The following is a 22,626-nucleotide window of genomic DNA, read 5'->3' on the forward strand; positions in this document are numbered from 1 at the left end:
CTTGATGGTGCCCGCGCTCCTGACCCTGATATCAGAGGTCTTGCCCTGCCCCATGCTCTTCCTCTCCTCTGAGAGCATCTACTGAGCCACTGCCATTGTCACATGTGCACCCTCTTGAACCCCAGCAGCCTCAGGACATGAGATGAACATTGTCATTGCACAAATGGACACCTAGAGACTCAGGAAGGGACGACATCCTGTGGTGGCTTCAAGCTGAGAGTGCCCATCAGACCCAAGAACAAAGACCAGTGCTCAGGTCTGATCCAAGAGGCCAAGCTCTGCAGAGAACAAAGTGCAGAGCCAACTCACGCCCTTCACTCCCCCAAAAGCAATGCTTTCCTGGGTGACTTTCCCGACTTAGTCCAGTGCCATTAACAATTATATAACTTTCACAGATACTGCATTCTTTTTTCATTTAACACTTTCTTGTTGCTACATAATCTTCAAGTTCATGTCTAATAGCTAAATGTTCTATTAATGTATCATAATTCCCTTGACTTTCTCCGATAGCTGGGCAATTCATTTCTTTCTAGGTTCTCCTACTGCAACCAGTATTGGAACCAATATCTTCGAACACACTTCCTTCTCTCATTTTTTCCTTAGGAATCAATTCCCAGGTGTTAAACTTTACTCCAAGAGAGTTCAAATAGTTTCATGGCAACTGGTACTGCCTCAGCTGTTTTCTTTTTGTTCTGTTGCTCAGGCTGGAGTACAGTGGCACCACTGCGCCGGTTCACTGCAGCTTCGACCTCCTGGGCTCAAGTCATCCTCCTGCCTCAGCCTCCCCAAATGCTAAGATTACAGTCAAGCCACTGTGCCCAGCCATGCCTCAACTGCTTTTAGCTCTTGGCTGCCACAGTGCAATGACTCCATTACAAAAGAGAGGGAGAGAGCCGAGTTACATCTGCCATGCCCTGCCAAGGGTCCCGGAAAGCAACCCACGCGGCGTCTGAGCTGTTATCCTGCCCTGCTTATGTTTCTCTTGACTCTGCACAGGTATGGCAGTGTGTCTCCAAATGTGAAGGCCAGCAGGTGAGAGAGAGGATCTGGCGCAGACATTCATAAACAATTTCCTAGGACTGGCATTGCAGCCACACTGCCCACAACTGCTGACCACAGCCTTAGCCATTGAGCACATGCATGGGCCACTTTATTGCAGGGAGAGATGCACAGAGAACTCGGCTGTACCCCTATGCCCAGTTCTAACTCAGACACGCATGTGTTAATGCCATTGTTGCCCTACCTGAAACAGGTTATATTCCTTCGGGAATATGCTGGCACAGGGTGGGGATGTTCCTGGGATGTTAGGCAGGATGCGAGCTTCAAGTGGAAGAGGCAAGAGCAGATCTAGCTCCTCTCCCACACTGCTCCCTTCCTCACTCCACAAAGGAACAGGAGCGACAGGACCTGGGGTAAGGTCTTCTGAGACTCCAGGAGTCTTGGGCAAAATGAGGCCCTGGTCGGGGTTCTACAGCCTTGCCCTTTCCCATGTGATGGCTTCCTAGCCTGTGGCCCTTGCACAGCACTGTGCCACAGCACCAAAGTTGCAAACAAATGGCCATAAATGAGGTGGGCCAACATGCAGCAGTTCATATTCCAACCTCATAAGACCACCACTGCACCACCGAGTCCTATATCACAGACCACGCCCACATGGTCAGAGGGTGACAAATGCCGGAGGTTAACAATACTCTCCAGGCTCATGAGAACACTGAGCCTGAGCCCCTGAGCGTGTCCACCAGACATGGCCAAGACATGGCCAGGTGGCAGAGCCTAGATCCTTCTCCAGGAGCTCGAGGTTCTTCTAGGACACGTGTACAACACAAAAGCTGTAGCCTGAGATGACAACCCATGTCCCTGTGCCCAGCACTGCCAGCTGACAACAATCTCAAAAGCAAATTAAATTTCCCCTGCTTCACAGGCAGTGCAGGACCCACTAAGGGCTCTCCTGCTGCTGTTACATACCAAATCCCAGTCCGACCCATTCTCCAACATTCCCACTTTCCTAGTTTATTTCAGTAGCACCTCTCGAGGCAAGAAGTCAACTTACCACGTTGTTTCACACTGCCCTTCCTAAACAGGTATTATTTAAGGTCAGACATCAGAAACAACACATTGAGACAGTCCTGCCTGGGTGAGCATCAAGTTCAGCTTGTTTACAAAGTTTACCATGGGAAACATTAAAGAAGGCACACGACACTGTCCCGAGTCCACCCTCTCTCCTGGTTCCCAGCAGAAAGCCTTCCTCAACCTTTGTTCCCACCACATCAGAGCCAGCCACTTTCTGAGGCTGGTTTTTCATTTGTTTTTGAGACAGGGTCTTACTCTATCACCCAGGATAGAGTGCAGTGGCGTGTGATCTCAGCTCACTGCAACCTCTGCGTCCTGGGCTCAAGCCATCTTCCCTTCAGCCTCATAAGCAGCTAGGATTACAGGTGTGCACCACCTCACCCAGCTAATTTTTTTGTATTTTTAGTAGAGAGAGGGTTTCACCATGTTGGCCAGGCTGGCCTTGAACTCCTGACCTCAGATGATCCACCCAACTTACTCTCCCAAGGTGCTAGGATCACAGGCCCAAGCCATTGCGCCCAGCCTCTAAGACTGTTTTCAAATTACCTCTCTGGCCCAGCGCAGTGGCTCACACCTATAATCACAGACTTTGAGAGGCCAAAGCGGGTGGACCACCTGAGGTCAGCAATTCAAGAGCAGCCTGGCCAACATAGCAAAACCCTGTCTCTACTAAAAACACAAAAATTAGCTGGGTGAGGTGGTGCACACCTGTAATCCCAGCTACTTGGGAGGCTGAAGCAGGAGGAGCATGGCCTGAACCCAGGGGGCAGAGGTTGCAGTGAGCCGAGATCGTGCCACTGCACTCCAGCCTGGGCGACAGAGTGAGACTCCGTCTCCCAAAAAAAAAAAAAAAAAAATTTGCCTCCCCGGAGCTTCCAGAGCCCAGGCTCGCCCCAGCCCCAGCAGTTCCAAACACAGACTGCCCCTTGACTCAGGTCCCACGTGGTTCTGGTGACATGATGGTGACACCCCAGCCTGCCTCCCAAATGCACCCCAGCGTTCTCCTTAACCCAGCAGTACTTGCTGGTGGCATGAATTGCCCCACTTGGCATCCAGTACTGTTCTCTCACAGCAACAAACAAACAAACAAACAAACAAAAGTCACTGCTTTTGCTACAGTTGAGAAGTCACATCAACAACTGCTGTTCCCCTACAAACCCTCTGACAAGTTCCACAGCCAGCAGATAGTCCCAGTCTTGCCAACCCACAGGTCCACAGACCCCGGGCCACTAAAGAGCTCACTTGTGGCACTGGTGCATCAGGCTTGCTATGCTGTACCCATCATATGTAATAAGCTTTAGGACAAACTGTAAGGGAGAAAACGTGCTATGATGACATCAAATATAATGATGAATATAAAAATTCATCATTATATTTGATGTCATCATAGCACATTTTTTTCCAGCAGCTGAAAACTGGAAGAATGTTGCTGAAAGATCTAATGGCTACAATAAATGAAACAAAAGAAATAAAAAACACAGCACGTGTACTGGGGTAACAACTGAGATCAAGTACACAGTCCCACCAGTCAAACTTCTTGAACCTCCCTGTCCCTGCCCACTGGGGGACACCCGTCCTCCACCTGACAGCTCCTGGAGGGCCTCATGCATCCTGGCGCTGGTGCGGGAGGAAGCCTGGGGGAGAGACTGCTGTCAGGCAGGGCTCCAAATGCCATCACATTGTTTTGATTGCCCTTTCCATTTTTTTTTCTACTTCACTCTTGTCTTAACCAACAATACCTGGACTTGGGTGATATTTGGTGGATTATACTTTTTCCTAGTACCCATTAAAATAAATGCATAGCTATCAAAATAAAACATGCTCACCTACAAACCCATAAAGTCCTTTTCCATGGCGGGAAACATGGATCATCTAGCCCACATGCTTTGCTTTATTCATCAGCAGCCCCTTCAAATCACAGATGAGCTGCAGACTCTGGCCATCCTAAACAAATGCCATGCCTCTCACAAACACAGAGTAAATGTGATGTGTGGTGTCTCAGGACCTGCAGGTAGCACATGTGCAGGACCCAGGGGCAGCTGCAGGGAAGAGCCACCCATGCTCCCTTAAATACTGGTTTTTGTCACCCGGAATCCCATATGAAAACGGGGTGATATTTTGTGGGAGATGCCAGAAAAGAAGTCCTGAGGCTCTGATACGTTCCTATCCTGACTCCTGATCACCCTCACTGCTGCACCCCTCCCCCAGGAGCAGCCCAAGCTTAGCGGATTCCCTCATCACCAGCCCCTGCCACACTGCTCCCCTACCTTGCTGGCCTGGAGCTGGAATTGGGGTTCTTCTGTGGCACCCTGCAAGGCGGCTGAGCAAGCCACTCCTCTATACACCCCACGACACACCTGTACAGAGGACAGTGCCACTGAGCCCACAGGTGCTCTGAGGACAGGAGAGAAGCTGTGTGCAAAGCATCTGCCCTGGGGCCCGACGTAGCGGTCTCACCACCAAAGGGCACTAACCACTTGCCATAGAAACCTCAAAAGTTAGACCTGGATGGATGCAAATTCTACCCTCTCCCCTTCTGGTGCCTGATATGGGATGAGGACACACTTGCCAAGCACCCACCTGTGAGATGGGGGACAGGCTCTGACAGGCAGTCAGCAGGCAGCCAGCTGGACAGCAACAGGCCACCACAGGCTGGGGCCCACTAGGAGCCCAGGAGCTTGTCCCCTGCCTGTGGTGCGCCCTCCCCAGATCCTCCCTGGGCCTTCCTGCCACAGGTCCTGGCAGCAGCCCCCTCCTGCTTCGCACAGCCTTGCACGGGCTCTACTTCCAACTCCTCTTGGCACAGCCCTGGGATCATGACAGGAAGAGGAAAGGAGAGCAGATACCAAACACCCGCTCTCGTGATTCATCAACACTGATTAATGACCGGACTCCTCGCCCCGAAGCAGGATCTGGCCTCAAAATCCACTTTTACCTGGAGCTTCACAGATCGCTGGGGTGCAGGGGGGCCTGCCGTCTTCTTTTCAGGTATGCCCAGCAATCCCTCCATCCAACTGCGCATCTGCTAATACCACCAGAATTTGAGCCCCCTGCATCTCTCCAAAGACCCCAGAGGCTCTGTGAGGAAGCATCAGCCTCTTTTTTTTTTTTTTTTTTTTTTTGAGACAAAGTTTTGCTCTGTCACCCAGGCTGGAGTGCGGTGGCGCAATCTTGGCTCACTGCAATCTCTGCCTCCCAGGTTCAAGCAATTCCTCTGCCTCAGTCTCCCAGGTAGCTGGGACTACAGGTACGCACCACCACACCTGATTAATTTTTGTATTTTTAGTAGAGACGGGGTTTCACCATGTTGGCAAGGATAGTCTCGATCTCTTGACCTCATGTTCCACCTGCCTCGGCCTCCCAAAATGCTGGGGTTACAGGTGTGAGCCACCACACGTGGCCGCCTCAGCCTCACTTTCTAAGCTTTTATCAGCTCCCCAGGCTCTCAGCCTCCTGCTGGTGGCCTCCAAGACTGCCTTGAACTGCACCTCCTACACTACTCCCAAACAAAAGATGAGGAGGCCTCTGGGATCCTCTTTCCCAACCCGTTACTCCCAAAGAGAATCCCACAGGCCCTCCTGCTTGCTGTAGGAGCTCTGCTGAAGATGGACCAGGAAGAGCTGGTTCTTCACACCTCAGTGAGGCTGATCAGACACTATTCTACTTATTAAGAAATTCTTGGCTGGGCACAGTGGCTGACACCTATAATCCCAGCACTTTGGGAGGCCTAGGTGGGTGGGTCAACTGAGGCCAGGAGTTCAAGACCAGCCTGGCCAACATGGCAAAATCCCGTCTCTACTAAAAATACAAAAATTAGCCAGGTGTGGTGGTGCACACCTGTAGTCCTAGCTACTGGGGAGGCTGAGGCATGAAAATCGTTTGAACCCAGGAGGTTGAGGCTGCAGTGAGCCGAGATTGTGCTACTGCACTCCGGGCTGGACGACAGAGCAAGAGACTGTCTCAAAAAAAGAAAAACTCTTACTCCAAACTCTACAAATGATCTCCCCCTTTTATAAGCAGCTAAGGCACAGAGAGGTCAGCTAATCTACCCGAGGTCACACAGCTAGGTACGGGGCCCAGGCAGCCTGGTTACCAGCAGATGGAGTTTTGCTCTTTTCCCAGGCTGGAGTGCAATGGGGCGACCTTGGCTCACTGTAACCTATGCTTCCCGGGTTCAAGAGATTCTCCTGCCTCAGACTCCCAAGTAGCTGGGATTACGGGCATGTGCCACCACACCCAGCTAATTTTGTATTTTTAGTAGACATGGGGTTTCCCCATGTTGGTCAGGCTGTCTCTAACTCCTGACTTCAGGTGATCTGCCTGCCTCAGTCTCCCAAAGTGCTGGGATTACAGGTGTGAGCCACTACGCCCAGTCTAAGCACTGGTTCTTTTACCACACTCTAAGCTGCCACTCACAGCAACACACAGATAAAGCACGGCTATGGCCTTGAAGGTGCTTCTGGCCTGGTCAGGCTAGCAGCCATGTGATAAGAGAGCTTCAAAGGGTGTAGCTGGCAGGGCTGTGACACTCAGGATGCTGTATAGCCCCTAGGAGGGGGACAGAGGGAGTCTTTGAGGAGACTTCCTAGCCTGCCCCGAGGACTCCTGCTTAGTAAGGGAAGGCAAAGACCCGGGAGCAGCACAAGTAAAAGATCAAGCACAGAGCAGCGCAGCATGCGCAGAGTGCCAGATGAGGTGATGACACCTCCTGGCAGGCCACCCCAGGCAACGCTCAGCTCAGGGAGTGACAGGGTCAGACTGTTGTTTTAAATAGCTCATTCTGCTGTGCAGAAGCAAACTCACAGCCGAGGCAGGGAGACAACTCCGTGGTGCTGGCCAGCCTCAGGCAGCGACATGGCTGTGCGAAGGCGCAGGGTACCGAGAGAGGGAGGACTCAGGGCAGGCTGTGGAGCCCACTTGGTTGGTGGGAGAGGAAGGCTGTGTGCCTGCAGGGGTGCCGGGGGATGGATGGGGCGACATCTGCAGCCCAACACCAGGGAGCCACCGTCAGCCCATCCTACTGACGTGCACCTGCTGCTTCATTCACTCCCTATGGAAAGTTCTGAGCACGGACTTCCCACAGATCACCACACTGCACCCATTCTGGGACACCAGTACATAACTGACCCTGAGGGAAAAAAAGGTGCCGACTGGAAGACACAGCTTCTCCTCAAAGACACAGAAATGTGACTGAAATGGGCAGTTCGCTCCTTCTCACAGCAACCCTGAGCACTTGGAGGTAGGCCCAGGAGGATGGTCTTCTTCACCCTGCACAAAGCCTGGAACAAGAAGCCATCTCCACTTCCTCTCCCCTCAATTGCCACTGAATGGGTCCCTGAATGCCACACCCACTACAACCTTCCAAACTTAGAAACAACAGCTATGGGCAATTCCACTTCTGGCTACGTACCCAAAAGAACCAAAAACAGGGATGTGAATAGACATGTGCACACCCATGTCCGAAGCAGCACTATCTGCCATGGGTAAAATATGGTGGATGCAACCCAAGTGTCCAGGGATGGATGAATAAATAAGCCAAATGTGACATATCTACCCAACAGGACAGTATTCAGCCTTAAAAAGGAAGGGAATCCTCATACATGCAACAACAGAGATGAAGACTGAAGACATTATGCTGAGTGAAATAAGCCCGTCACACAGACAAATACTGCACAATTCCACTCCTACTCGGTTGTTAGACAAAATCAGAGAGGCAGAAAGTTGAACAGTGGGTGCGCCCAGGGCTGTGGGAGGGGAGGGAGGCGAGTGTTGACGGGGAACAGAGTTGGGTTTTGCAAGATGAAGTGTCCTGGAGATGGATGGTGATGATGACCACATAACCATGTTGAGTGAATAAGACTGCTGAACTGTACACTTAAAAATGGTTAAGATGGTTAAGTTTTACAGGATGTGTATTTTACCACAATTAAAAAAAAAAAACAAAAACAACGATGGGACCCTGACAGAACCCCTGCTGCCTGAGTTCCTAAGAGGTCCTCCTGCCAGGACCACTCTCCCTCAGGCATGCTCAGGTGGTTCCTGTGCCCTCTGCTCCTCCTGCACAGGGCCCTGACGCTAACAGGAGCCTCATGTGCAATTAAATGGCCAGGGGAGCCAAAGAATCGAGCGGCTGGGCTTGGAAATGAGACTAGGAAAACCTCCTCCTGAGGCTGCGAGCAAGTTGTATTTCTCTAAGATAAGCATGAACATCACTCCCTGGTGGGGTTGTGGGAGGGATCAGACAGCCATGTGTGAGAACCTGCAAGGCACACAGTCAAGGGCCTGCCAGCTGGAGGTGGCTCTCAATCTTTGCAATGGCAAGCAAGGAAACCATCACCTCTAGGCCACTATTAAGCCATGAGTGCTCATGAGTGCTTGAGGGCTTTTTAAAAAAAATTTCCTCCTTTCTTTTCCCGTTAACTTCCCACACTATGCTGATGTATCCAGGGCCTTTCTGAATGCTAATGCCAGATCTGCAGGAGCTATGGGAAGATCCTGGGAAATGGACCTCAGCCGCAGTCTCCCCATTGGTCAATAGTAGGGCCCCAACACTGCCTATCCCGGTATGTGAGGGACAGATTTAACAGGTACTCTTCCCAGGCTCAGCCTGGTAGGCCTCTTGGGGCCCACACCAGCTCATACACCCAACCCCAGCTGTTGAAGTAAAGCAGTGGGGGATCAGAGGAGCTGAGGTGTCAAGGAAGGGCCTCTGGCTCTGTGAGGCTCCAGGCAGTGCTGAGAGGCTGGAGTGCACATCCTGTGAATACAGGCTCTGGGCAGAGCCATGGAAGAGGTACCTATGGAAGGGTGCCTCTGCCTGTAAGTGCACCCACAGAAGATTCCCCTCCATTACCTGCCATTGTGAAAACTACCACCCGCACTTTCCCTGCCTGGCACACCTAAGCATGGATTAGAGGCTCCCCTGGGTACACAAGGAGACATTCACAGGAATATCTGCAAAACACCATTTCATTAGCAAAACTCTGGAAGCCATGAGCATGAAGTGGCTCCTAGCAGGGAATGCTACGCTGCAGTTTAAGGAATGAGCTAGACTCACATGTAACCAAGCACAGAAAGCTGGGACACATGGTGGAGGGAGGTGAGCTAGGTGTAGAGTGACTGCACTGTGTGCCAGAACTGACTGAAAAGCCACATGCACAGTATGGCCCAGTGCTCTGGGTCGTGCCTGCACAGCGCAGGAGAATGGACACTACATTAGTGACACGGGTCCTCTCCAGGGGGACAGAAGAACTGCATCAGGGACAGAGGTCAAAAGGGGCCTTTCGCTGTAACTCAGACATTTTAATTTTTAAAGGAAGATGTATTTATTGCTTGTGTACTGAAAAGTCAGTGAGAACAAAGAGAAAAGTAACATATTAGGGTGAAGGATTAAGCTCAGGAATGCCTAGGAGTGCAGGGCTATGACTGGATGCGCAGGCTGGCTGAGGCTGGGTCCCTGGGCACTTTGAAGACCATGAGCCACCCAGATTCCATTCTGCATGGAGAAGGCTGGTTCTAAGGACCGTACACAAGGACCTCAGAGACACTGGGCTGCAGAAGGCAACCCTAGGCCAGGTTTGCTAGGTGACACCTGTTACTGTATTTTTAATACCGCCTCATACATCTGAAAGTGTCCTGGTCTGGATAAGATGCACAGTCACCCTAGCTAAAGGGGCAGGGAGTGACTCACAGCGATTGTGCCACCTCTAACCCTGGGAGCCACAGTCAGTGCCACCACTATAAAGACACAGGCCCACAGAGTCCTAGAGCTGGACTGGGGTGGACGGAGGGGCACTTTACAGATGCGGATACTCAGAGAAATTGGGTGCCTGCCCAAGGTGATACATGTCTACACAGCTAGGTTGGGGATCACAAAAATATGTGTCTGTCCCAAGCCTCTGTGAGCCTCATCTGCCCATATGAGTGCTATTATCCCATCTCCCATCACAAGTGAGAAAATCAACACCAACATGCAGTACTTGAAGGCACCCAACAGCAGTGCCAGTGTGGTCCCAATGGTGGGGTGAACTGGGGACTGATGGTAGCCCCTCAGTGGGGGGAGGGAGGACTTTTTAAGTGACAGAAATATTCTACACCTCAACTGGGGTAGTTACACGGGTACATGAATTTGTCAAAATGCAGCATAGAACTCAATAAAAAGACAATTGTGAAAGCAAGGCAGACATCAGTGATAAATGAGGGACTTCCACTGCCAAATGTACACCTGAAATAGATGCATTGTACTGTATGTAAATCAGACCTCACTAAAGGCAATTTTTACATTGTTGGAGGCAGAGTCAGAAAGCCAGCTGAGAGGAAAGTCCCTAAGTATGGTTTTTAATGCCCTGAGTTTGAGAGACCAGTGTGGGCAGGACACTGATTGAGGCCAAAGGGGGTTCTCAGACTGACATGAGTGCTGAAGGCCATGAGTGACGAGGTAAATGAACAAAGCCCATGAAAAGGAGAAATGGATAGAACAGAGAGAGTGGCAGCAGCACTTGGGGCCACCATCCACTTGGGGCAGGTAGTGTGGGCCAGGTTACCCCCTACCCACTGCACACAGAGCAGCAGGAGAGGGGACGGGCACAAGGTGCCCTGCCAGGAGCAGCTCTGCATTGCCCAGGCCAGGCGGCACTAGAAAAAAAGAGAGGAGAGGCTTGGGTGAACAGGGTGGGGGAGACAGCTTGGTGCAGGCACAGGGGAAGGAGGAGGCAGGCGGGAGATGCTGGACAAGGAGGGGACTGTCAGGCAGACCCCATGGCTCTGGGAGGAAGAGGCTTGAGTGTTCATTCTGTAAATGGATGATCCTTGAAAATGACCAGCTGAGGCTGCATGGCACCCCGCCAGTCACAAAGTGGTTTTTCACAGTTGTCTTCTTATTGAACTCCTGTTTACAAAAAGCCGAAGTTCTGCATCAGTGTGCAGATATTCATGCATGGCAAATCTGTCAACCAGACAGGCCAGTTTTCCCCTTCCTTCTTCACTCAAACTCAGGCCTGCCAAGGGTAGAGCATCAGATCACTGCCACACCAGGCAGCCGGACACAGCCAACCTGCAGATCTACCAAGCCCAGAGTGGGTCATCTGGAATCCACACGCCTGGGCCCACTGGCAGCAGGTGAGGTCAGTAGACAGGCCCTGTGGCCAGCAGAAGAGGCTGCTGTGACTCCTGACTCTTAGGAGACAGTACAGCCCCGTAAATGAGGCCAGCACAGAGCAGCCTGAAGACAATAGGGCCAGATGAAGTCGCTCACACCTGTAATCCCACCACTTTGGGAGGCTGAGGCATGCAGATCACCTGAGGTCGGGAGTTCAAGACCAGCCTGGCCAACATGGTGAAACCCTGTCTACTAAAAATACAAAAATTAGCTGGGTGTGGTGGCGCATGCCTGTAATCCCAACTACTCAGGAGGCTGAGGCAGGAGAATTGTTTGAACCTAGGAGGCGGAGGTTGCAGTGAGCTGACATCATGCCACTGTACTCCAGCCTGGGTGACAGAGTGAGATTCCATCTCCCAAAAATAAAAACACACACACAATGAAGGAGGGTTTCCCTTTTTTTGGAGGGGAGTGGGGGATAAGGAGAAAATGTGGCATTAGCCATGCTGAAACCTAGAGAGATTTTTGATGGCCTAGTGATGAAGTTAGCAACAGTGACTGCCACCATCTGGGAGGGGAGCAGGCTGAGTCAGGGCTGCCTGTTTCCCAAGGGTAGGGTGCCTGGCACACACCAAGAGGCAATGTTGGTGTCTGGCATCAGAAAAACCTTTGTAGGTTTGGGTGGGAACCCAAACCCACCTGGGCTGCTCAATGGAACTGCTGCAGACACAAGAGTTCATTCAGTCACCTTTTTACAAACAGCGTCTCCAATGTTGATTAGGCTGGTCTTAACTTCTGGGCTCAAATGACCCTCTTGTCTCAGACTCCCAAAGTGTCGGGATTACAGGTGTGAGCCATTGTACCAGGTCTCAGCTGCTATTTATCTCCTGGGAAAATAAGAACGTTGACCAGGCACAATGGCATGCACCTGTAATCCCAGCTAATCCGGTGACTGAGGTGGGGGGATCGCTTGAAGCCAGGAGTTTAAGACCAGCCTGGGCAACACAGTGAGACTGTTTCGAAAAAATTAAAAAAAATGAATATAAAAATTTAAAAATTAAAAATTAAAAAGTTAGCCAGGTGTGGTGGCATATACCTGTAGTCCCAGCTACTCAGGATGCTGAAGTAGGAGGATCACTTGAGCCCAGGAATCCGAGGCTATAGTGAGCTATGGCCGTGCCATTGCACTCACACCTCGGTGACAGAGATCCTGTCTCCTTTTGTTTAAAATAAATAAATAAATAAATAAATAAAGGAACGTGTCCATATTGTGTGCCTTGTGCCCTCTGAGGAGGAACTCAGGGAGCAGACAGAGCTCTCACATTCATGTTGGGGAAGGCAGACAACAGACAAGACCATAGGCCACACTAAAAGCCATGAAGAGAATAAACAGTGTGATATGAGTCGAAGGCTTCCCTCACAACCGCTGGGCCAGACGAGGTGGTCACCTCAGCCCTGAGAGAACTGGGGCAGTGATACATCTGGAGCAAGAAGCAGTGCAAGCTTGTCCAACCCACGCCTCTCAGGCCACATGTAGCCCAACACAAATTGGTAAACTTTCTCAAAACATTATAAGTTTTTTTTTTTTTTTTTGGCTCATCAGCTATCGTTAGTGTGTTTTATGTGTGGCCCAAAACAATTCTTCTTCCAGTGTGGCCCAGAGACGCCAAAAGATTGGACACCCCTGATCTAGAGCAAGTTGCACGATGACCCCGCCTGCCCATTAGGGCAGCTGGCTCCTCGTGAGCCAATGAGGGGTGCTAGGCATGGACAATGGGAAACTACGACCATGAGAACTATCCCAGCAGCCATCTGCAAAGGTGCAGACACCATTTGGACGAGGAGCCTGTCTGTGGCTGAAGTCCTGCAAGCAGGCCAAGGGGCACCAGGGCCCCGGTGGGCAAGGCTCCAGGCCCAGGCCAGAATTCTGTCTGCATATATTCCAATACATCTCCTCTTCTGGGGCTGCGAGCCCTTCAGCATCCAAGCCAGCTAGGGGGCAGTGATTCCACCCAGGCATGGGCAGAAACCCGCTCATGCTAGCTCTCCTGAGAGTCAGCCCATGGTGACACTTTCAGGTATCAAAGGAGCCATTACTAACAATTACATTATATAAGCTGACAAAAAGTTCTATTAAGAACAAAGGACACAGTACTAAAAACTCATCACTTCCTACTTATTTAACCAAACGTAGTACTATCTAGGTTTCTGAGGTTATTCACGACTACTGTATCAGTACGGAGTAAATGCTGTGCTACTGAGGATCTCTTCCAAAACTCACAATCAGTGACCCCGTGCCAGCAGCCTCAAACCAGCCATGGTACGAGTACTTACACCATGGAAACTGGCAAACACTATAAATCAGGGCTTGATTTTATGGGCTCCAAACTAGAAACATGCGAACGCCTGGGTCATTCCATAACATAGTCTGTTTTTGTAGATAAAAGTTTTACTTTTTTCATTTGACATGTCGTTCATTGAGGGAAAATTCACATTGACATAAATTAACCACATCAAGGTTTTTTTTTTTTTTTTTTTTTAGATGGAGTCTCTCACTGTTACCCAGGCTGTGTAGTTCAGTGGCGCGATCTCGGCTCACTGCAATCTCCACCTCCTGAGTTCAAGCAATTCTCCTGCCTCAGCCTCCTGAATAGCTGGGATGACAGGTGTGTGCCACCACACCCAGCTAACTTTTTTGTATTTTTAGTAGAGACGGGGTTTCACCATGTTGGCCACAATGGTTTTGATCTCCTGACCTCGTGATCCGCCCACCTTGGCCTCCCCAAAGTGCTGGGATTACAGGCATGAGCCACTGTGCCTGGCCGACCACATCAAGTTTTACTGGAACACGGTCATGCTCATTCACTCACATACTGTCTATGGCTGCTTGTGTGCTACAAAGGCAGCAGTACAACAGAGACTCTATGGCCACATGGCCTGCAAAGCTAGAAATATTTACTATCTGGCCCTTTACAAAAGTTTGTCAACTCCTGGGGTTCAAACTTAAGAAAGTGATGGAGAGGTTGCTGACTTCGGGCAGCAGTCAGCTTCTCCACATATAACCTGGGAGTAGGAGACTCAGAATCAAATCTCTTCTCCCTCCTCCCTCCTGGACAGCAAGGTGAACCCCATCCCTACTCACTGGAGCTCAGCTTTGATTTTTAACCTCCCTTCCCCACCCTTCCAGAACACACACAGTCCCATTCCAAAATTGATTTTATAAAGACATTTTAAACATAATGATGCAACTTGGTGTGCCCTACGTGGCAAATGTACAGTGAGGTTTATTTTGATCTTCAGCTACATTTTCGGCTTTGTGAGAAAACTTATCATCAAACACAATGGTCAGCAACGTTACCAAGAAGACAGATACTCGCTCCATGAACTCTTGTGTGTTCATTGGGAATCTCAACACTCTTGGGGTCAAGAAATCTGATGTGGAGGCAATCTTTTCAAAGTATGGCAAAATTGTGGGCTGCTCCGTTCATAAGGGCTTTGCCTTCATTCAATATGTTAACAAGAGAAATGCCCGGGCTGCCGTAGCAGGAGAGGATGGCAGAATGATTTCTGGCCAGGTTTTAGATATTAACCCGGCTGCAGATCCAAAAGTGAACCAAGGAAAAGCAGGTGTGAAACCCTCTGCAGCAGAGATGTACGGCTCCTCTTTTGACTTGGACTATGACTTTCAATGGGATTATTATGATAGGATGTACATTACCCAGCACGTGTACCTCCTCCTCCTATTGCTTGGGCTGTCGTGCCCTTGAAACGTCAGCATGTATCAGGAAACACCCCACGAAGGGGCAAAAGTGGCTTCAATTCAAAGAGTGGACAGCGGGATCTTCCAAGTCTGGAAAGTTGAAAGGAGATGACCTTCAGGCCATTAAGAAGGAGCTGACCCAGATAAAACAAAAAGTGGATTCTCTTCTGGAAAACCTGGAAAAAACTGAAAAGCAATAGAGCAAACAAGCAGTAGAGACGAAGAATGATAAGTGAGAAGAGGAGCAGAGCAGCAGCTCCGTGAAGAAAGATGAGACTAATGTGAAGATGGAGTCTGAGAGGGGTGCAGATGACTTTGCTGAGGAGAGGGACCTACTGGATGATGATGATAATGAAGATGGGGGATGACCAGCTGGAGTTGATCAAGGATGATGAAAAAGACACTGAGGAAGGAGAGGATGACTCTTAAGTACATAGTGGGGTTTAGAAATCTTATCCCATTACTTCTTTACCTAGGCGCTTGTCTAAGGTCAAATTTTTCACCAGATCCTCTCCCCTAGTATCTTCAGCACATGCTCACTGTCCTCCCCATCCTTGTCCTTCCCATGTTAATTAATTCATATTTCCCTGCACCTCGTCCCATTTTCACTTCCTTTGACATTCCTAGTAGTTTTGTTAAGTCTTACCCTGTAATTTTTGCTTTTAATTTTGATACCTCTTTATGACTTAACAATAAAAAGGATGTATGGTTTTTGTCAACTGTCACCAAAATAATCTCGTTATGCAGGGAGTACAGTTCTTTTCATTCATATGTAAGTTCAGTAGTTGCTTCCCTAACTGCAAAGGCAATCTCATTTAGTTGAGTAGCTCATGAAAGCAGCTTTGAGTTAGAAGTGTGTGTGTTACACCCCAACATTAGTGTGCTATGTGGGGCAGTTCAACACAAATTTAACGTGTATTTCTGTGAATGAGAGTTGGCATGTCAAATGCATCCTCTAGGAAAATAATTAGCGTTATAGTCTTAAGATTTGTTTTCTAAAGTTGATACTGTGGGTTATTTTTGTGAACCGCCTGATGTTTGGGACCTTTTTTCCTCAAAATAAACAAATCCTTATTAAACTAGGAAGAAAAAAAAAAAAAAGTGATGGAGAAAATGTTAATAATGCAATTAAACTTAAAAACTGTGTCGTGCCTGAAGACATGACATTGGGAATAGCAAAAACAACTGAGAAAATATTCTTATAGTATAGATATCTGAAAACCATTATCCGATTCGGCAAAGACATCACTTGACTCATTAATACAAATAAAGATATCAAACAAAGCTGTGTGCAGTGACTCATGTCTGTGATCCCAGCACTTTGGGAGGCCAAGACAGGTGGATCACTGGAGGCCAGGAGTTCAAGACCAGCCTGGCCAAAATGGTGAAACCCTGTCTCTACTAAAAATACAAAAAATTAGCTGGGTGTGGTGGTGCACAACTGTAGTCGCAGCTGCTTGGGAGGCTGAGGCACAAGAATCACTTGAACTCAGGAAGTGGAGGTTGCACCATCGCACTCCAGACTGGGTGACAGAGTGAGACTCTGTCTCATAAAAACAAAACAAAACAAAAAACAAAACCAACCAAATAAAGATATCAACCAAAGTCATGTCAAAACCAATCATGTCGATACAAAAGCTTAGCAAAAATCAATGGAAGCAGTTGGTGAGAAGCAACTGGCTATGTGGAACTGACAACAGTTTTGTATATTTCATTATTTGCAAATTATATGCCACCCATCCTTTATATCAGTAAAACTCAAATTTACAGGCATATACATGTATGTATATGGATACTCTTTTCTTTTTTCTGAGAGCTGATTGTCAAACTTTTACCAGCATACTACTGTCTATACCTTAGTAGATGCCTTACGTAAATTAGAGCTTCATTATTTTGAAGTGCTTAAAATAGAGTCTGAATGAAACTGAGGTCCATTTGCATTACTGTATTTCAACATTACATATAAATGAAAAGAGTAAAGAATCTAGACTCTTTAGAAATGCCAACTCATAAATTTTTGAATGTTTACTAAAAAAATGCTTCTAAGTTTTACTACCTTCTTGTGCAAACAAAATTTCTCCACAACAATTATCAAAGTCAAGCAAAACAGAAACAAAAACAAAACAAAATCCACACCCTAACACATAAAAGTGATATTCTTGAGCAGAAGTCCTCTTTAAAAAAAAAAAAAAGAAAAAGAAAAAGGCAACGTTATTTCAGTAATGTTATTCAAGCCGGATGCAGTTGCTCACACATGTGATCCCAACCCTTTGGGAGGTCAAGGTGGAAGGATCACTTGAGGCCAGAAGTTCAAGACCAGCCTGGGCAACACGGCAAGACCATCTCTACAAAAAAATTACAAAAACTAGTGAGGCATGGTGGCTTGCACCTGTAGTGCAGCTACTTGGGAGCGTGAGGCAGGAGGATCCCTTGAGCCCAGTAGCTCAAGGCTGCAGTGAGCTATAATTGCGCTACTGCACTCCAGCCTGGGCAACTAGAGATTTTAGAGCAAGATCCTATCTCTAAAAAATAGTAACAATAATAAGCGAGACCTTGTCTCTAAAAATAATAATGATAAAAATGTTATTCAACACAAGTTCAGTATTGACTATGTTCCCTAACACCCTGTATTTTATTTTCCTTTAAATTTCTTTTCTTTTTTTTTTTTTTTTCTTTTTGAGACGGAGTTTTGCTCTTGTTGCCCAGGCTGGAGTGCAATGGTGCAATCTCAGCTCACCGCAAACTCTGCCTCCCAGGTTCAAGTGATTGTCCTGCCTCAGCCTCCCGAGTAGCTGGGATTACAGGCATGTGCCACACGCCTGGCTAATTTTGTATTTTTAGTAGAGACAGGGTTTCTCCATGTTGATCAGGCTGGTCTCGAACTCGTGACCTCAGATAATTCACCCACCTCGGCCTCCCAAAGTGCTGGGATTACAGGCATGAACCACCGTGCCCAGTTTTTTGTTATAACTTCTATGGAAGAAACAGCACTTGCACTTTCCCCTAGTATTGCCTCCAATTTACCCACTGTACCCTGTGGATGCCACTGTTTCCTAAGTATGCCATGACATGGAAGGCTGAATGCAGTGTGACAGCAGGAGGGCATGGATGGGCTCTATACAATGGGTGGTCAGGAGAGGCCTGAAGAAGTCCTACTGTCACAAGAACTGGATCAGGGAGAAGGTTCTCACACAAGAATGAGGGAGAAGGTTCAAGTTGGGCTGAGAAAGGAAAGAAGGGCCCAAGGCCTGTAGCATGTGTGTAGATCATGACAATAAGGAGTGTTGGCGTCTATTCTAAGGATGGAAAACCACTGAAGGATGTGAAGTGACAGTGGAGTCATCTGTTTATCAGTGTGGAAGGGGCAGGACCAAGAGGAAGATGGCCAGGGTCGGACTTGAGATGGAGGAGAGAGGAGGGACGATGAATAAGCATCCTGGCAGTAGGCCCCCAGGCCTCAGAGGTGGGAGGAAGGTAAAGGCATGGACCACTCCAGGGTGTTTACCAGAGCCATGGGGTGTGGCTTCACTGTGTGGAGAAAACCAGGTGATGTCCCGTCAGTCCTGGTGGGATAGACCCCGGGCCTCTGGGAACATGAAGAACATGACTGGTGGCCTTGACTGGAGTGTCATGTTGCACACCACTGCTCTGAACCTCCTGGAAACACACGTGGAGGGGAAATAATCCTCTCCACTGACTGCAGTACACAGAGGCCTGCAATCCACTCCACAGCCGATTGCTCTCAATAGTGCTCAAGTGCTCTTCAAGCTAGAGCAGTCTACTTTTCTTTTCAGTTTTTTACAGTTTAATTGAAAAGACAATGGAGCATAGGGGAAAACAAACCAACCCATTCTCCCTGCCCCAACCAACACAAGTGCTTCCATTTTACCCCAGGTTCTAGTTTTTTAGGCACTGGCCTATCCAGATGCCTTTCGTTGTTGTATGTGACTGACAAAACCACTCCTTTCCCCCTCATAGCAAGGCCTGCCCATTTTTCTATAGAACCTTCAGAATCATGCTTTCGGCTATAGGCTATTTGACTCTGAGGATGCACCATGATTCTGAAGTTTCTCCCATGCTGTTTAAAAGTAAACTTCCTTTAAAAAAAAAAAAAAAAAAAAGAATTAAATGGAGACAAGGTCTTGCTATGTTGGTCAGTCTGGTCTTGAACTTGTTGCCTCAGCTGATCCTCCCACCTTGGCCTCCCAAAGCGTTGGGATTACAGGCGTGAGCCACCAAGCTCAGCCTGTCAATAAACTTCCAAGAGTAAAATTACTGGGTCAAAGGATGAGAGCATGTCTATGCCTCTTGGTACACAAATAGTTTCCAGGAGGGTGACAGTAGCTCTGAGCCAGCAGGGTGATGCAGGTTGTGGGGGGTGGGGTGGGAGATAGGCCTGGAGAGATAAAACAGCAACAGGCTGGCTTCACATCCAGTCTTGATTACCTGCCACGGCCATTCTGCCCACATGTTTGTGTGCAAAGTATACGTTCCAAGAATCAATTACGTCAACATTTTTCTGTCCAGTAAAATCCTGGAGATCTTACTTCTTGTTTTTTTTGTTTTCTTTGAGACAGGGTCTTGCTCTGTCGCCTGAGCTGGAGTACAGTAGCGTCATCTTGGCTCCCTGCAGCCTCAGCTTACAGAGCTCAAGCGATCTTCCCACCCTGGCCTCCTAAGTAGCTGGGACTACAGGCACATGCCACCACCACCAGCTAATTTTTGTGATTTCTAATACAGACAAGGTCTCACTATATTGCCATGGTTGGTCTCAAACTCCTTGCCTCAAGCAATCCTCCCACCTTGGTCTCCCAAAGTGCTGGGATTACAGGCTTCAGCCACTGTGCCTGGCCACGATTGTTAATTCTAAAGTATCTCTCTACACAGGAAGGATATTGAATATTGAAAGGCAGTTTTATGTGCACAAAGTTGTATTTTAATCATCCCTATCTACAACTGCAGCACAGAGAGATTCAGAAAAGTCTAAGCAGGTTTTAAACCTGATTGTGAATTTCAGCCTAAGTACCTCTTCCAAGGAAGTGTGCCTCTCCTTCCTGACATCTGGGATTTTGTTCTACAACTAATTTCTTCCTGTTTACCCCCAAGGGAGCATTTAGAAATGTGTAAATTATGCAATGTTGTCTTGTAACTGCTCGTTGCTGACACTAAAGCAAAGACTATCCTTGAAAAATAACAGCATTTGTGAAAATCAAAGTTCGGTATCTACAAACGCATCTAGGGGAATGGTATCCCCTGGCTCCTTCCTGAAAAGTCGAGAAGGGGCTTATACATGTTTAGTACCTACTAGGTATCCAGCAATGTTTACCTTTAGTAGGACAGGGACGTCCTCACTTTATAGAAAGTATTAATAGCACTGATAAGCAAATATTTGATGTGATTTGTCCAAGGACATACAACTTGGAGACAGACCTGTCAAGATTCGAATCCAGGTCTAACTTCCAAACTCTTACATATTAAATACTTTTCTTTCTTTCCATCTCCCTTTCTTTGGCAGAAGGGGAGAAGAGGCTTAGAGGATTTCTAGTTGATTGTTAAACCTATTCATTAACTTACCCATAAGAAATGAAAAGACTCCCTTCTTCTCCACAAGAAAAGACCTCATGAACTGGAGCTGGCATGGCTCAAAGGCTTTAGAGACACTGGAGACCATGTCTGGCTGAGGAAGGGACAGGGGACCCTCTGCACTCCACGCCAGCTCAGGCACAACCTTCCCGACTTCTGAGGTAGAAAAAGACAGCAGAGTCCCCAGCTCTCCACCCAAGGCACAGGCAACCCAATGAGCTTGCCGGGCACTGTCCAATTCAGGTGGCACGGGCTTCATGTGCACCCCACTTCCCTCTACAGTGGGCAGCAGTGTTATCTCTGGATGAAAGCAAAGGCTCTGAGGGCACAAGGAGTTGGGCTCACAGTTGTGCAGTGCCAGCGACCTAACCTGGCTACGCTCCAGTTTCCTGAATTATCCCATCTATGAAATGGGACAATTCTTAGCACAGAGTGAGCACACATAAGAGTTGATGCTGTTGCCCTCGTAACCATTTTTCTTATGGCCCCAGGATAAAGTCCCTATAGTTCCCTATAAAGATTTACACCAAATGATGATGTCCAGCCCTTGGTTTGTGAAGTAGGATTGGTAACTGGATTCAATGAGATCTATGCGCTGGGCTTGGTGACAGAATTGATGGAGTTCAAATCCTCACTTCCCCACTTTCAACCGCATGGCCTCTGGCAAAGACAACACCCCAAACTCCTTTCCTCATCTATCACAGGGAGATAGTACCAGCATCCTCAGGATCAGGGTTACTAAATGGAGGTTAGGGATTGTGCCAGGCACTCAACACGCCTCAGCCCTACATGATGGTATCACCAGGTGATGGCAATGCCAGCTCCATGTCACAGGTAAAAAGACTGAGGCTTGGAGACATTAAGTGATCTGCTCCAAGGGCACCGAAGTAGAAGCAGCTGAGAAGGACCTAAAGTCTTCGAGCTAAGGTCCAGAGGATGTGCTAAGGGTAGTGTCTGGCCTGGTGTGGGGTCTCACACCTGCAACTCCAGCACTCTGGAGGCCAAGGCAGGTAGACTGTTTGAGCTCAGGAGTTTGAGACCAGCCTGGGCAACAAGGTGAAACCCCATCTCTACAAAAACTACAAAAAATTAGCAGGGTGGGTGGCATGTGTCTGTGGTCCCAGCTACTCAGAAAGCTGAGGTAGGAGGATCACTTGAGCTGGGGAGGTGGAGTTTGCAGTAAGCCGATTGTGCCTCTGCATACCAGCCTGGGTGACAGTAAGAACCCATCTAAAAAAAAAAAAAACAAAAAACAAACAAAAAAAAAACAACGGGGGTTGGCGAAGTGGGTGGGGAGTATCTGTCCAGGCCTGGCTTGAGGGAGGGAGGAGGCTTGTGCAGGCTCACGTGGGCCTGAGGGGTTCACCAGGCCACTAGGCCCTGTTGACAGCTTCTAGAATCCCCAGACCCAGTGGAACTGAGCGATGTACACAGGACAGGCACAGCTCCTGTGTGCAGACCATGCCACTATGGCTCCATGCCACTATGGCTCCAACAGACCCCTTGAACCATGGAAGGAATAGAAAGGGCTGAAGTCTGGAGAGAGCCAAGTAACCATCACAGGAGGGGGCTTCCTCCAGGGGTCTGGCCAAGTCCAGTCAAACCACTTCCACCCCAATACTCATGAGCTAAATGACTACCCTGCTCATGCCCCACTTAGCCTGAATTCTTACCCCAAAACCAACTGGGTCCTCCCTGGTTAAGCAATGCTACTTCTGTAATTTGAAGTCAGAAATGGACCCACATCTATATGTAAATTAGTTACTGGCCCAAACAGAATGAATGGCTCACTACATACCAGCAAGAAAAGAACCAACCAGTCTTTGCCTTCAAGGGGAATGGGGGTGGGGGAAATGACAGGCACGTCAGACCGGTTACAGGAGGCACTGCGGGAAAGATCAGACCAGGATGCCTGGAACAATCAGAAGACAGGGCTGCTGACCAGAGGCTCTGGACCCTGAGCCCAGAGAGGCAAGGAGAGAGACAGGGCAAGTGATCAGGTGGAGTGCACAAACAGGTCAGGAGCTGACTGATGAGCAGCTGAGCCTGGCTGGAGCAGAAGAGGAACAAGAGAGGCCGCCTGACCTAGATCCTGGGGCACAATGTGCTTGGATGA

The 22,626-nt window shown here is 48.6% G+C and overlaps 1 protein-coding gene and 1 pseudogene across 2 annotated transcripts in view; one reads left to right on the forward strand and one right to left on the reverse strand.

The window, feature by feature from the left end:
- Nucleotides 1-22,626, reverse strand: part of MED26 (mediator complex subunit 26) — a 55,154-nt gene that overhangs the window by 19,762 nt on the left and 12,766 nt on the right. The window lies entirely within an intron of this gene.
- LOC108284481 lies at nucleotides 14,195-15,641 on the forward strand (annotated as a pseudogene). The gene has a single exon (XR_005195860.1). The product of XR_005195860.1 is annotated as a heterogeneous nuclear ribonucleoproteins C1/C2-like (transcript).

The sequence above is a fragment of the Cebus imitator genome, unplaced genomic scaffold (assembly GCF_001604975.1).
Source record: "Cebus imitator isolate Cc_AM_T3 unplaced genomic scaffold, Cebus_imitator-1.0 Scaffold280, whole genome shotgun sequence".
Lineage (NCBI taxonomy): Eukaryota > Metazoa > Chordata > Mammalia > Primates > Cebidae > Cebus > Cebus imitator.